The sequence below is a fragment of the Vicugna pacos genome, chromosome 6 (genome assembly GCF_048564905.1).
Source record: "Vicugna pacos chromosome 6, VicPac4, whole genome shotgun sequence".
In the NCBI taxonomy this organism is placed as follows: Eukaryota; Metazoa; Chordata; class Mammalia; order Artiodactyla; family Camelidae; genus Vicugna; species Vicugna pacos.
This window is the reverse complement of record NC_132992.1, coordinates 13291325-13306082: the sequence shown is the minus strand read 5'-3', so window position 1 is coordinate 13306082 and position 14758 is coordinate 13291325. Positions and strand designations below refer to the sequence as shown.

At 37.6% G+C, this 14758-nt stretch overlaps 1 long non-coding RNA gene across 1 annotated transcript in view; it reads left to right on the top strand.

The window, feature by feature from the left end:
- LOC140697076 (uncharacterized) overlaps nucleotides 1-10376 on the top strand; it is a 39619-nt gene extending 29243 nt beyond the window's left edge. Inside the window, exon 3 of the long non-coding RNA XR_012073893.1 lies at nucleotides 10258-10376. This is a non-coding gene — a long non-coding RNA (uncharacterized lncRNA). The remainder of the gene's footprint in view (nucleotides 1-10257) is intronic.
- Nucleotides 10377-14758: the final 4382 nt, after the last annotated feature.

Here is a 14758-nt window from a genome sequence, read left to right as displayed (position 1 = left end):
GAGCTTCAGATTTATCTTTGTTAAAATTAACCTCGACAGTACATTTTAGCATTCACTGTAAGATAGAGATGCTTCACATTATAGATGGAGGTCACTTTGAATTTGAATTTTATTTATAATATTGTATATTCTTTCCATTTCCTATTATTTATACATTCAGTTCAGTTTTAAAAATAAATCTGTGTCAGTGATAAACATTAAAATGGACCTATACTCTATATTTGAGACCTCTCATCAAGTTTATACTTTGTCACTAATTCTTATTATTTGGGTATAGTTCTCTAAAAGCCATGAATCCAAGTAGGTATATTCTGTTATTCAGACCATGCTTTTATACAAGGATGTAACTGGAAACTTTACTGCTTGAGGTCTAAAAGATAATGGTTTCTAAATAGCCATCTCAAACATAAAATGATCCAATTCAATAATTTTTGCATATACTATTTTTGTTTTTTAAAGGTTCATTGGACTTTTTTTTCTATTATAATTAAAATGTAATATCTTTATCAAAAATGTGTTTTTATTCTGGGTTCCTAGAAAGCAGAGCCTGCAGCAGCAAAGTGTTGCTGCCTAAAGAGGTGCAAACGTGTGTGCAGTGAGATAGAGGAAAAAAGAGAAGAGAGGCAAAGAAAGACATGAAACATAGTGAGCTGGAAACAGACCTAGCAGGTTGCTCAGTGGGCGTGCTTACTTGGTGTTCCGCTCTTCCCAGGGGATTGTAAAAGGGAATCTGGTGAGGGCTCTCTTTCAGGATTGCAGATGGCTGCCTTCTTGCTGTGTCTTCACGTGGCAGAGAGAGACTGAGTGCTCTAGAGCTAGCTCTCTGGTGTCTCTTCTGATAAGGGCAATAATCCCATCATGAAAGGCTCACCTTCATGACCTCATCTATACCTAATTACCTCCCAAAGGCCCCATCTCCAATTATCATCACATTGGGGCTTAAGGCCTCAACATATGAATTTAGGGGACACAATTCAGTTTATAGCATCCACACCTGTCCACCACCCAAGTTCATTCTTCTCACATGCAAAATGCATGCATTCCATCCCAACAGCTCCCAAACTTTTGACTCATTCTAGCGTCAACTCTAAAGTCTCAAGGCCAACATCTCATCTAAATATCATCTAAAACAGATATGGCTGAAATTCAATATGCAGTTCATCCTGAGGCAAAATTCTTCTCCAGCTATGAACTTGTGAAACCAGACAAGTTATATACATCCAAAATATTGATGATGGACAGGCACAGGGTAAATATTCCCATTTGAAAACGTAGAAATTGGAAGGAAGAACAGGGTGACAGGTCCCAAGCCAGTCCAAAACCTAGCAAGGCAAATTCCATTCAATTTTAAGTCTCAAGAATAATTCTCTGTGGTTTGATGCTCTGCCTTCCAAGCCCAATGGGGTGGCAGTGTTTTGGCTGCTACCATGGCTCTTTGGGGGAAGCCCTGTCCCTTTGGCTCAATATTGGGCAGAAAACAATAGGAAAAATACACATTGCTAATTGTGTAAATCAGTGCAGTCTTTCAAAAGAGCAGCTTTGCAATGCAAATCAAAAGCCATACAATTTTGCATATCCTTTGATGCAGTAATTCAATTCTGACTATTTGTAATAATGACATTTTTATAGTTGTACAAAATATTTCAGTACTAAAATGTGTATTACAGTTTGTCTATTATAATTTAAAAAGTAGAAATTTCAAATGCCAACAACCAGAGATAGATGTAGTCATTTAATAGACTAGTATGCAGCCAAGAGGAGTGACAATTAATATCATTATTCAGTCCATTTAATGCCATATAAAAGATTCAAGGTAAAAGATATTAATAAAGCAAGTTACCAAGTAACATTCCAATTATGGTAGATGCTATGTGAACCACAGCTGTACACCTTCACCCTCACTGGGTGTATGCTTGCTGTACTTCTCATTGCCGGCGTCTACTTCTCTTTGCTTGAGTTTTCTTTGTCCATGTGCTTAGCAGGCCAGAAGTGCTGAAGAATTATACCCCTAGATGAGCATTGACACAGTAATTGATGGAGTTCATGTATGAACAGTCCAGGCCACTCACCCCTTTGTTGAGATAGCTTTGTGGCCCATGTTTCATTCTGACAGTGGGAGTCAGAATTCCTCCTTGGGATCAGCTCCAGGTCCTCACAGTGGTTGCTTCCTGGGTAAATCCACTTCGCTGGCTGCTTTCCCTTTTTCTGTCTCACTTTCCTACCTGGGTTTCTTGACATCATTGCTCAAATGAACTACTTCCACTTGGATCCTTGTCTTCTAGGGAAATCCAAACTAAAACACAAATTGAGACGTAATTTCAATGAAAAATGATATTTATGTCTATATAAAATGGACTAGAAATATGGACACTGAATTAACAATATTGATTATTCCTGGGGATGGTGAGATTATAGGTGGCTATTTCTTCCTCTTTACTTATTTGCATTATCTTTAGTGAAACTGGGAGAAGGAAAAAAAGAATAATTTATTTTAAAGTGGAAAAATTAACAAATGCTATCTCCCTGTTCACTTTCTCAATCCCAATCTCATTTCAGTCCCTTCAGAGGAAATCTACTTAATATGAGTTCCATTGATTTATAGTGCAAAAACTTGTTGTATAATTATATAATGGCTTTCAGTCAAAGGAATATTAAAGGTAATGTAGGCTTCAAGCAGTTCTTGTAGCAAGCAAACTTCAGTCTTAAACTTTCACCCTTCTCTCTGCCTTGACTACAGCTTTAAATGTTTCAGAGCTAAGAAATACTCTTTTTCACCAAAAGAGGATTGATCTGCAGAATTTTAGGTATAGACATCCCTGAAGAATACCTTCTTCCTAGATTACATTATGTATTACGAAGTAATCCTGATTCCTTCCAGATGAGAAGATATCAGACCTTATGATGGGTTTCAGAAATGGTCATTTTCACAAAAGCTTAAAGGGCACTTGTTTAACTGTCATGCAATTCTATTCATAGAGATGATAGAGAAAAGTAAATTCTTTAGATAAATTGTTGAGTCTATGAAATGTGTAGTAAGGAGGATAGGGCATTGAACCAAGAATCAGGAGACCTGAATTCATAGCCTTGGACCAGCTACTGACCTATTTGTTCAGATGTGGGTGTGGTGAACTTCAGGCAGAGAGAAAAGGATGAACACATTAAAGGAATGGGTTCATGTCTACTGGGAACAGACAAGTTACATAATGAATAAAGTGGTCAAACTTGGACCATCTTTTGTTTTTCTACATTTAGTAAAGTCATGGGTATTGAGAAATAGGTTTTTACTCCAAGGAGAGCAATGGTGGTGGTGTGACTTGTGAGTTGCAAACACACTTGGCCTCCGTAATGAAGGTGTGGTGGGAACTGCAGCCCGTGGTGATAGTGCAGTCTGCTAGGGCTACCGTGTTGAATATCACAGACTGGGGGCTTAAATGACAGGAACTATTTTCTACCCGTTTCTGCAGGCTAGAAGTCCAAGATCAAGGCTTCAGCAGGTGTGGTTTCTCCTGAGTCTCTCTTCTTGTCTTGCAGATGACCACCTTCTCATTGTTTCCCTGTGCACATTCCCCTGATGTCTCTTCCTCTTCTAACTAGGACACCAGTCCTATTGTGTTAGGACCCCATTAGGACCCCATCTCAGTGAACTCATTATACCTTAATCCCCTCTTTAAGGATCTTATCTCCCAATAAAGTTGCATTCTGAAATACTAAGGGTTAGTATTTCAACTTAGGAATTTTGAGGGGACACAGTTCAGCCCATAACAGTGGTAGGAAGGTGGGAGAATGATAAAGGCTCAGGTTCTGAGAACTACTGAACTCCATATTCAATGATCCATTAGAATCTGTTTTCAATCTCAACTTATATTTTTCTTGTTACAGCTTTGAAAATATGTATCTAAAATTATATTTCTATTTATATCTTTATTCTGAATTATAAACATAGAAATTTGCTAAAAGTTGGCTCCACTTAAACATGAGTTGACTATGAAACTTTCAGACACAAAAGATTTTTTACATATTACAGCAAAATAAAAATGTCAATAAATCCCCCAAAGTATAAATCCTGAATCTACAAAGCAATAGTCAAAAAATCAATGACTAAAGGATGGTAAAAACAAAACAGAGCAAAGGAAGACAGTAAAATAACCACATGAAATCATTTTTAAAAAGAAACTCTGTATAAAACTCAGGTTAAAAAGGCGAGTAAAAACTGTGTTGTTAACAAGGGTAGTGAAAAAAAAACTTTTCAACTGTTATTCTTCAGTATTTTGAAATCATACTGTTACTATATCATAGTTGTAATAATAAATTAATATTTATTGGTAAATGGCAGTGAAGACAAATATATTCAACCTTTATATTCTTTTTTGAAAGAAAAAAATTCAGAATATATGGGCTATACATTCTATCTTAGAAGGTAGATAGATTGCAGTACTAAAAAAATAAGAATAAAGAAATTAATGAAGAGCAAAAATTAATGAAATGGAAATTAAAAAATATTGTCAGAGCTGTTTCTTTGAAAAGACTATATTGACAGCACAAATGTGCAACCTTAGTAATGAGGAGGCATTTATTTAGATAATAAATAACTTAATCATTTAAAATGAGTACCAACTATACATTTATAACAACAAATTTGAAAATGTAAAAGATACGAATAACTTTACTGAAAAAAATAGCAACTTGCATTCAGAAATAGGTAGAGACTATAAAGAAAGAGAATCAAAGAGCTCACTATACTCCTTCACCCCTGACTCATAGGCACAGGATCCAAATGTTTGGACAGTAAATCCAATCCAAACTTTAAGGACGAAAAATTGAGATATTTAAGCTATTGTAAATCATGAAGATATATAAATTAGCAATTCATGGTATGGCAGTGGTGTGTAAAGTTCCAGTAAAAAAGACCTTTGCAGACTTATTTTATAAATTAGCATAAAAGCAAAAATATTAAAAGCAGCCATCTAATATCCTGTAGGAGAATATTAAAATAACACTGCCCTATTTCACAAATGCGGAGATAGTTCAGTATTTGGAAATCTGTTGAAGTAATTCACTGCCTCAGTAATTAAGGAAAGAAAGTATATGATAGATGCTAGAAAGGCCGTTTGATGAAACTCAACATCTGTTTCTGGGGAACATCGTTAGTAACTTGGAAATTAAAAGAAGTATGCTTAATTTGAAAGGTTTCTCTGTTTTTTCTTAAATCAGCAAGTAACAGTAGAAATCATACTCATGGAAAAGCTCTAAAGGAATTCCCAGTAAATTTAGGAAAAAGACAACGCTGTCTATTCTCATTACCATTAGTCAACATTAGACTGGAGATCAAAGCGTACAAATGTGCAGTTACAGAAGAAATACAAATTAATAAACATGAGAAAATATGCTGATCTGTCATGCTAATAGGAATGAAAACTAAAACTTCTAAAAAAATACAGTTTTACCTACTGGATGAAACATAAATAATGTCTGATTTTGATGAAATTGCTCCCATCCCCAGGCCCTTCTTATGCCTTCGGAGGTGTCCAAATCCTGCCCCCTCTTTCTCTGTGTGCCCACTTTTCTACAGGTTAATGAAAAGTACTTTTCAACTAGTCTTTACTAATCCCAAAGGCTCGAGGCATCCACTGAGTCAGTGAATTTCTCCTCTGGAAAAAAACTCTGCAGATGGGCCTGAGTTTTTGAGAGAAAGGTGAGCTGGGGTGAGGGGAGAGCTCTGGTCCTGTGGGTCGTGGTGTTCTTTTCCTGAAGTATCTAAGAATAAACACACCTTGCCACTGGGAAGATGGATTTCCTTCCTGCCCATTAACTTGATGTGTATCCTATTTCCTGTAAAATAATAATCCTTACATTATTTTGTGAAGATGTGCTCTTTCCCTCCTTGTTCAAGGTTATATTTCAAACCTTTTATCACATTAATCTGTCTGAATAGAAAATTACTGGGTTGTTGTTCTCTAATACCCAGAACCTTCCAGTGACCACCTGACTGGACTTGCAGGCAGACAGGGTGGGGTGGAGGACACTTCAGTGCACTCCCACCTCACTAGCAACTGGAAAGCAGTTGTGTTATATGCTTGAATTGATCAGCAAAAACCAGCCAGGTCCTGTTCAAACTGGTAGTCTCTGGTTCTTGACAACAAAAAGGCTAAGTTAAATGAAGAAAGTCAGTCCCTCTGAAAATCAGTCCCCAAGTTACCTTTCTTAGAGCTGGAGGCTGAATGCTGGACTTGTGTTAACTGTGCTGCAGGGGCCAGGATAGCCTGCCCAGCCTGCTCCATCACGGTCTTTATCTCTGCTTGATGTATGAGGTCTTCTTGCTTGGGAAGGTGCCCTGTCTACAAAAAGTCATATATCTCATCTTGTTTAAACCACAGGCAGTTAGGATTGTTGATTTTGCTCTTGGCCAAACCATAAAGAGCTAAAAATGTCCCACCTGCTGTGGAGGGATGAAAATAAGTTAAATTCTAAGCTAGAGACTTCATTCCATTACTCAGTGGGGTGGAAAAGCTCTTTGAGGTTTTCTGTAGAGATTTCAGTAAGGGCCAGACTTAAAAACAAGAATAATCTTAAGGACAGAAAGCTAACTGATAGTCCAACATTTTGAATAGGAGACGGACAGAGATCCTGGATCAGGGTCTGGGATTTGGAGGTACAATGTTTAGGGCCTCATTTTTAAGACCAGCAATCCCTGCAGTCACATAGGATGGCCACCTGGGGGCGGCAAACCTTTGCAGTCATGAGGTGGCAAGTGCCCCTTGCTTCAAGGCCCTGTGACTACCAGGTGAGATATCACATACCTCCTGAGCTACCTAAAAGCAAGTTTCATGCACTGGCATGAACATTGATGACTTCGTTTTCTTTAGAGAGCATCTCATGAGTAGAAGAAAATCATTAATATTTTCTTCCACAATGTTCTGCATTGCTCCATAAAAAAGGGAATCCTTAGAAACTCCTTTGTGGGCTGACTCATTTTCCTTTCAATGTTAGAATATATTTCTAGTCTCCTTGAAAGCAGTTCATCAATAATATTTGGAGGTTCCTATAGTTTTGTTCCAAATACTGTTTCTCGCAATGTCCCGGTTACATTACATAGAACCTTTGGGTTCCTCATTATCCCTATACAATATAGTTTCATCTAAATCTTTCTCCTTCAGTAGAACATTGGAAATATTTTATGTCTTAGGTTTACCAAGACTCACCCACCAGAAATGCTTTTTTCCCCTACTTTTCTCCTCTCCATCAAGCAGTTAATTTCTATTTTTATGTAATATTAACATGCACTGAATATTTCTAGCTCCTGTCTCCTGATATGTAGCCTTCCTTTGTCTGTAACAACACAACTCCTGAATTTTAGCCACACATCCTTTTCACCTCTGTTTCTTCTTTCCCCCAGTAGCTGGAGTGGAGTTGGCCTGGGCCCTTTGGGTGAGGTCATCATCTCAATGATGGCAGACCAACCAGGTTAGAGAGTCCTTGGCTATCTAGCTTGTCTTCCTAGGACTGCTTACATCTGGGGGTTTTTTTTTTTTGTTTTTGCTTTTTGTTTTAATTCACTCTATCTTATTTAAGCCATGGGGATTTGTAGATTCTGTTACAGCAAGTGAGTCTACGTCCTAACTAATACAAGCATCTAATATGTGCCAGGTACTAGTTGAGCGCTTTCTGTGCACTCTCACATTGAATTTGCATAACCTGCAAGGAGGGTCTTATGCTTATTACCATTTTACAAATGAGTAAACCAAGAGGTTTACGGTTTTGGCTGAGGTCACACAGCTAGTGTGTGAGAGAACTGGAGTCACCAGTCCAGACATCTGCTCAAGGAGGACTCCATCCCTTCTTTTCATTCCTCATGTTTGATTAAGACCAAGGCCTGCACATCGCTCATGACCACAGTGCTGTAATCTATTCCTTCCTCTCCAGCCCTGCTCCCCAAGCCATCCTTATTCCCCCTCACTAGTTTCCCAGCTGCCAGTCATAGTGTCCTCTAATTCTAATTCATTCTCATTTAGCCTACAGAGTTACTTGCCCCCCTGAATAAATTTGCTGCATGTTGCCCTTGAATTTCTTGTCAAATTATTTTACAAAGGCCTTTATTTATGATATGGCTCTTGAAATGTATTTCCTTTCTTTTTCTTTTCTTTTGCAGTTGTAAAATGTAATGTTATTTTTTTAATTTAATTTTTGTGTTGAGGTATAGTTGATTTACAATATTGTATTAGTTTCAAGTATATAGCATAGCGATTCAGTATTTTTACAGATTATACTCCTTTATGTTATTACAAGATAATGGCTATAGTTCTGTGCTGTACAATATATCCTGGCTGCTTATCTGTTTTATATATAGTTTGTAGCTCTTAACCCCATACCCCTAACTTGCCCCTCCCCACAGGAAACCACTAGTTTATTTTCTATATCCGTGAGTCTGTTTCTGTTTTGCTCTGTGCATTTATTTGTATTATTTACTTTTGCTCCGCTACTCCTGCCAACCCCTCCCCTCCCTGCATTCTCCAGGCTCCAGCGATACTTAATTGAACTTCCACGCTCATGTCGTGTTTTGCCGTGTTTATTCTTGCCTTGGAGTTTTCGTACAAGCAAGGAAGGTTACCTCTCCATCCCCTCTGGCCGACTTCTTCTGATTCAGCTTCTGTCTGAGTTTTGAGGAGCATTCCCTGACTCTCCAAGTCTTTGCTGACTGATCACTTCCCTAGCAACCTCTGCTCATTTACATCAGGTTTAATATTCTGTTTTTATGTCTTTGATGTGTTCCTGATAAAGCTATGAGCTCTGGAGAACAGGTCTTTGTTTATTGCTGTATTCCAGTTAAGAGCACAGTGCCTGGCACCAAATCGGCGTTTAACAAATGTATTTTGAATGAGCACGTGGGTGAAATTGGGAGGGGGCAGCGGATGCCCATGAGACTCTCTAGACCTTAGTTCGGGTCTGAACTTTTGAATTCCAGAAATTGGAAATGCTGGTAACTTGTGGCTTCTGCATGCTTACATAGCACCTTGACTGAAACCAGATGGTATGTCAAGCCTGTTAGCAATGGAAGGTGTTAGGGTTAGGACAGTGACGATTAGGGTGGTGAATGCTTGTGTTTTAACTCTTCAACTTGTAGTTGTGTATCCCCCCCAAAAAACATCTGGAAAGGGAAAAAAAGTCTCTGCTACTGGTTTCTACAGCTGGTGGCGCTGGGAGTGTTCATGCAGTGGGTATATGGAGTGGATGAAGCCATTTAACTCTAGGGCCACATAATGACCTTTTATGCTGAATAATCTTTTCCGTTCAAGATAAAATATCTTTCTTTCTGTATCCTGACGTGCTTCATATGATCTGAATTATTCATGAGTGTTTCCAGCTTTTGCTTATGTGTGCATTTTCAAGTTTAATATGCATGGACATCTTGGCATAATGTGATGCTAAACTCACTCATTAATACATTGGAGTCTGTTTTCGTAATTCAATAGAAAGTTAAAGCCTTTAGGTTCAAGTACTGAAACTTCCATTGAGTTTCAATGAGGCACCTTCTTAACTGAGCCCTTCTCAAAATTGAACTTTTCAACTGCAATACTATGTTTTAAAATGAAGGCTTGAAGCTTTGACTCAAGAGTATGTTTATCTTTGTAGGAATGGTGAACAGGCCTGGCAATTTAGCTGCCCCATGTTATCTACGACATTATATGACCAGAATGTTAAGATATTACAAAGATGCTATAGATGTGGATTGATTTCTTCTATAAAAAACCTCATGTCTCATAGTGCTCACAGAGTAAAGTCAAATGACAAGAGCAGAGACTGCTGTCAATGTCAGGGCTTTCTGCTTCAAATAGTTTTTTGTTCTAAATGCAAGTCTGGCCAAGCTTATATTTTTTGTTGTTGTTTTTTAACTAAAATATGGGTAACAAAGTGGGTTTAGGCTATTACAATTACTCATTCATCTGTCTCATCCTAGAAGCATGTTTTACTATATCTTCAGTTTTGTGTGTGTGTAACTACAAAAACAATACACTAATGGTAAAAACAAAACAACAAACAAATTCAGAGGTAAGATAAAGAAGGCTTCCTGTGATTAGGAAGAGATAAGCACTGTTACCCACTCCACCATTTGATGTCTAGTGGAATGGATGGATGGATGGAGAGAGAGAGAGAGAGATAAATGGAATTCTTGGTGCTTTGAGCAAAAGAGTAAACGGTGTTTCTGTAAGTCCAGCTATGGCATATATATTCTTCAGGAATCATTGAAGCGATTTGTTTCAGGTTTGAATGTTGTCTTGGTTGAAGATCCAACAACTTCAGAGCGGGATGTGTCTTACCTCTGTGGCTACTGAAGGACTGCTCACGCACTAGAGTATAGATATCAGACTGCTAAATCCTTCTGTGCAATAATTTAAATCAATGGTTGAGTTAGCCTTGTGGATAACTTACTGGATCCCAGAGATTCTGGAAGTGATTTCCGTGGATAATTTGGGAAAATGTCAAGATAAGTTCTCTCTCGGATCATATAGTAACAATGCCTAAAAGTCCAGGTTAAATAAGTGGCTTTAAGATAATTATTGATTTTGATTAGATGAATCATGCAAAAATGTTTCATGTTCCGCAGGTTATTTATAGCAGAGCTAGAACTGACACCTGCTGTCCTTTACCTCACCCCCCCGATGTCTCCTGCCCCGTCTGTCCCTTTGGTGCCATGTTCACTCACTGAGGGTGAGAAGAAGCTCTTAGGATCACAGGCTCAGAAAAGACAGCATCTCGTTCAGGGAGGTTTCTGCTCTGAATTTCATAGGATTGCCTAGGGTTCATCCAGCTTGAAACCTAAGTCAATATTCATAGAAATTAAAGAGAAAGGACTTCACTTCCTCAGGGACTAGGACAGGTGATAGAGAGAGGCTAACATGTTTGCAGGGAGAGAGAGAGAGGAAGGAGGAGGGGAGGGAAAAGGAGAGAAGGAGATAGAGGAGGAGTTTGTTCTCTATGTCTGTGAATCTGTTTCTGCTTTGTAAATAAGCTCATTTGTGCCATTAAAATTTTTTTTCACATATGCTTGTACATTTTGATTGTCTTGTAAAAGAAGCATAATAAAAAGTAAAAGAAAAATATTTTAGCGAAAAAAATTCCTCCATGATTTTAAATAGAATTAATTTTTATCAAATGTGTGTGTGTAAATAGCATTTATGTTAATGTGTATTTATAGTCTCTGCCAGTAAATAATGAACTTGGTGCTTGTGCTTGTAGCTCTCTCAAGTCTCTCTGTGACTTTTTTTGAATTTATATCCTGATTCTTTTTTAAACAAAAATATTATATAAAGGCCATGTACTATAACATATAAGGTATGATAAAAATTTAAATACATTATTATGCTGCAGGTGTGTTTGCACATGTGTAATTTTTCTCTTTGTTTTCAAGCAACACGTTTTATCAAGGATGACTGGTATTTTTGTTTAAAGCATGTAGTTACTCTACTGAAGTAAAATGGACAAGTACTGTGCCCGCTTTACAGATATGAGATGGTAATCCTTCAAGATTAAATGGTTAAGAAGAGGTGAGGCTGGAATTAAAATTCAGCCCCTCTGAGAGATTTTTCAATGCTCTCCCTTGTATACAGTTTTTTTTTACTTACCTTTTTTTAGTTTTTGGTATAACCACCCAAAGAGAGGACCAGGACCAAAGCCAAGAACAGAAAGGGTTTGCAAATGCATAGTGAGAACTCTAGATGAAGAATAATTTTACTCAGATCTGAGAACTAGAAAGCTGGCTGAAAAACTGTATTATAAAAAATCGAAGAAACTGGATGGCAGATCAGTGTTCGTCCAGAGTAAACTTTATTGACCAATTACTTAAATTTCAAAGAAGTTAATTTGTGTTCTAGCAGCTTAGCAATTGTTTTTTTGAAGAGCTGAAGAAATAGCTTAGTAATGTTTGAACCCCATGTTTGGTTTACAGAGAAGATGGTGTGCAGTGCTTTGGTGACAGCTTCAAAGGACTTTAGCTTCAAGAAGCTTCTTTGAGATCAGCTGGGGGCTCTCCTGGGACCAAATCCTGATCAGGTCTTCTCTTGGAATGAGATTTCTAACAGGAATTAACCATTATCTTCTCTTTAAAAGCAAGCTGTGTTATCCTCCTTTCTTTATAGAAATCATCACAAAAGAAGGGCTTGAGAGAGATTTGTTTAGCTTAAGACATTGCAGTAGATAATAAAATAAGACATGGGTGATTGCTCACTGTCCCCTCCTAACACTTTTGCTTCTCACTCTCCTTAGACAATACCCAAGTGGGTTTTAGGATAACACTGGCTTGGCTCAGTGTTCATGGATAAAAGAAGGAGCCTGTGAGTCAGTCTAAATTTGGATGGTGATAAAGAAATACATCAAGAGAGAAAAGGAACTTGGGGCTGAATTGGAAGTGGAATAGGAAAGAAGCAATCCTTCCTCTGTATCGCCCCAAGTGATGTTGGCCTTGTCAAATGCATCAGAGCTTGAGTCAAGTTGCTGCGGTGTCTGGACTATATATAGCAGGGAATAAGCCCATTCATTAAGGGCTGCATTGACTTCTCTAAGCCGGTTGGAAAAGTTGAGAGAGAGAGAGAGACAGAGAGGGAAGGGGAGAGAGACAGAGAGACAGAGAGACAGAGACAGAATGTGTGTGTGTGTGTGTGTTTGTAAATTTAAATCTAGTCGGTTCTGTTTGTTTTGCTCTGTGAAGAAGGACAAATGGAACTTACAAGTGTCTGAGTTCTTCTGAGCCTCCAATTTGCCATGCTGGTTGGAGGGATAGCTGCTTAGCCACCTTTCCTTGGTTAAGGAATGCAGGGGTTGAAAATTGCATCTAAGTCTGTGGAAAGGTACCTTATCCCTATCCCATTGTCAAAGTGGTCATTTTAAATATCTTCAAGTTAAAAAGCTTTATTATGTAATGGGGCCATAGCTTTTGATGTGAAGACATTTGCCATCAAATCCATGTACATTTTAAAGAAGCTTTGCTTAGCCATATATCACTTTCAGCCACTTTAAGACAGATTAACATGAAGGAGAGGAATGGAATGAGCATCCTTCAGAGAATGAACAGAGTCATCAACCTCTTGATCCCCTTCCCAGTCACAGTTTTAATTATCCAGTGCTAGGCGTCTGACTTAAACCGCCAGTCAGAGCTTTTAACCACCTGATTGGGAAGATCTTTAGTCAGTTTTCTCTTCTTGTGGAAATTGTGTTTGAAAGTTTGATTTTGTCACTTGCAGTCAGAGTCCTGATCAATACATGTATCCATTTTGGGAGTATTAAGAGGGCTTATGTTCTCAAAAACCTTTCAGTGGCTTCCAACAAGTGGATTATTCCTACATTAGAATAATAACAACAACAACAACAGTAATAGTAATTAGAATGGATTATTCATTACATAAAACCATAAAGGATCCTGCTAAAATGCAAATATTATTGAAAATCATCCATCCAGCCTCTACTCTGTGATCCCTTTGACTCTAACTATATTTCTGTTATCTTATCAGCAACTTCTTTGAGTCTTGATAGAAAAGTCACCACAGGTCACAGTATGAAGGAAAAGAAAGGCCAGAAACAAACATCATAGGAGGCAGAGATAATACATTTTTGGTTTGAAGATGCCCAGAGTACGCGTGGTTGTGGGGAGTCAACGTCAGTAAAACGGATGTAAATCATACTGAGCTCCGAGGGTTCTGTGAAGATTAATTGAGATTATCCACTTAAGATGTTGGATATGGTCCCTAAATTCTTACTGTCTGATCAGCAAATGTTAGCTATTGCTCATAGAGTAAAAGTATGAAAATATTAAAACATAATTGAATATGTTTTTGATTTGTGAGCTACTTCAAAATTTTCAAATATTCCATGGCTGTTAGATATTTTATTGCACAGTTTTATATAAACTAATGGTATTATCCTTGACATTTGCAAGTCTGAAAATTATTTTATAGTACTTATAATAATTTTGCACATACTGAGGTTTTCCTATTGTAATCTTTAGTCATGATACTTCATGTGACTCAGCATCATTATTTCCATTTGTGTTTGTGTATAACTAATTTTATAATATATCAGACATAAATGTCTCATGATGAGAAGTCAGAATTATTCATATTGGTTAAGTCTTGATGACTTGTATGGCCCTTTGAAAAAAGACATTTCAACACTTTTTTTTCACACTTTGGCACTTTTCTACCATTTGGTAGGATAGCAGAGCTAATTGAAACGTAATTTACATTTATTTTAAGTGGATTTGCTGGTGGCGACCCACTCTCTTCCCAAAACTTTGTCAAATCCATATACCAAAAAAACAGTTTTGGTGGGGAGGTGAGTATAATAATATTCCCGAGATTGTGATTTATGAGTTGGCATGCTCTCTACGGAGGTTATTAAGGATTAAATAGTTGGACAGCCTTTGGAATAATACCATTCTCCACTGGTGATTATGTTACTTTAAAGAAATATAGACACTCTGATCATCTTTTTTAATATCCAGTTAATCTGGGAAGAGCTACAACATATCTAAGAAGAGCAATCTTGCAGGAAAATATATAATCAAGAGCCAGCAATTGACTTTTTTAAAATTTAAAATATCACAAATTTATTATCTTACATAGATGACCTTGGAAAAGGGCAAAGCAGCTGGTGGTGGATGTGGGTTGCAGGCTGTAGCCTTGGGAGCCTCAAAAATGGAGAATTGGTTTCTTTTCACTTCTGACATCAAACATCGTTGCTGTTTTCTTTGCAATAGTTCCCCTTGACATCA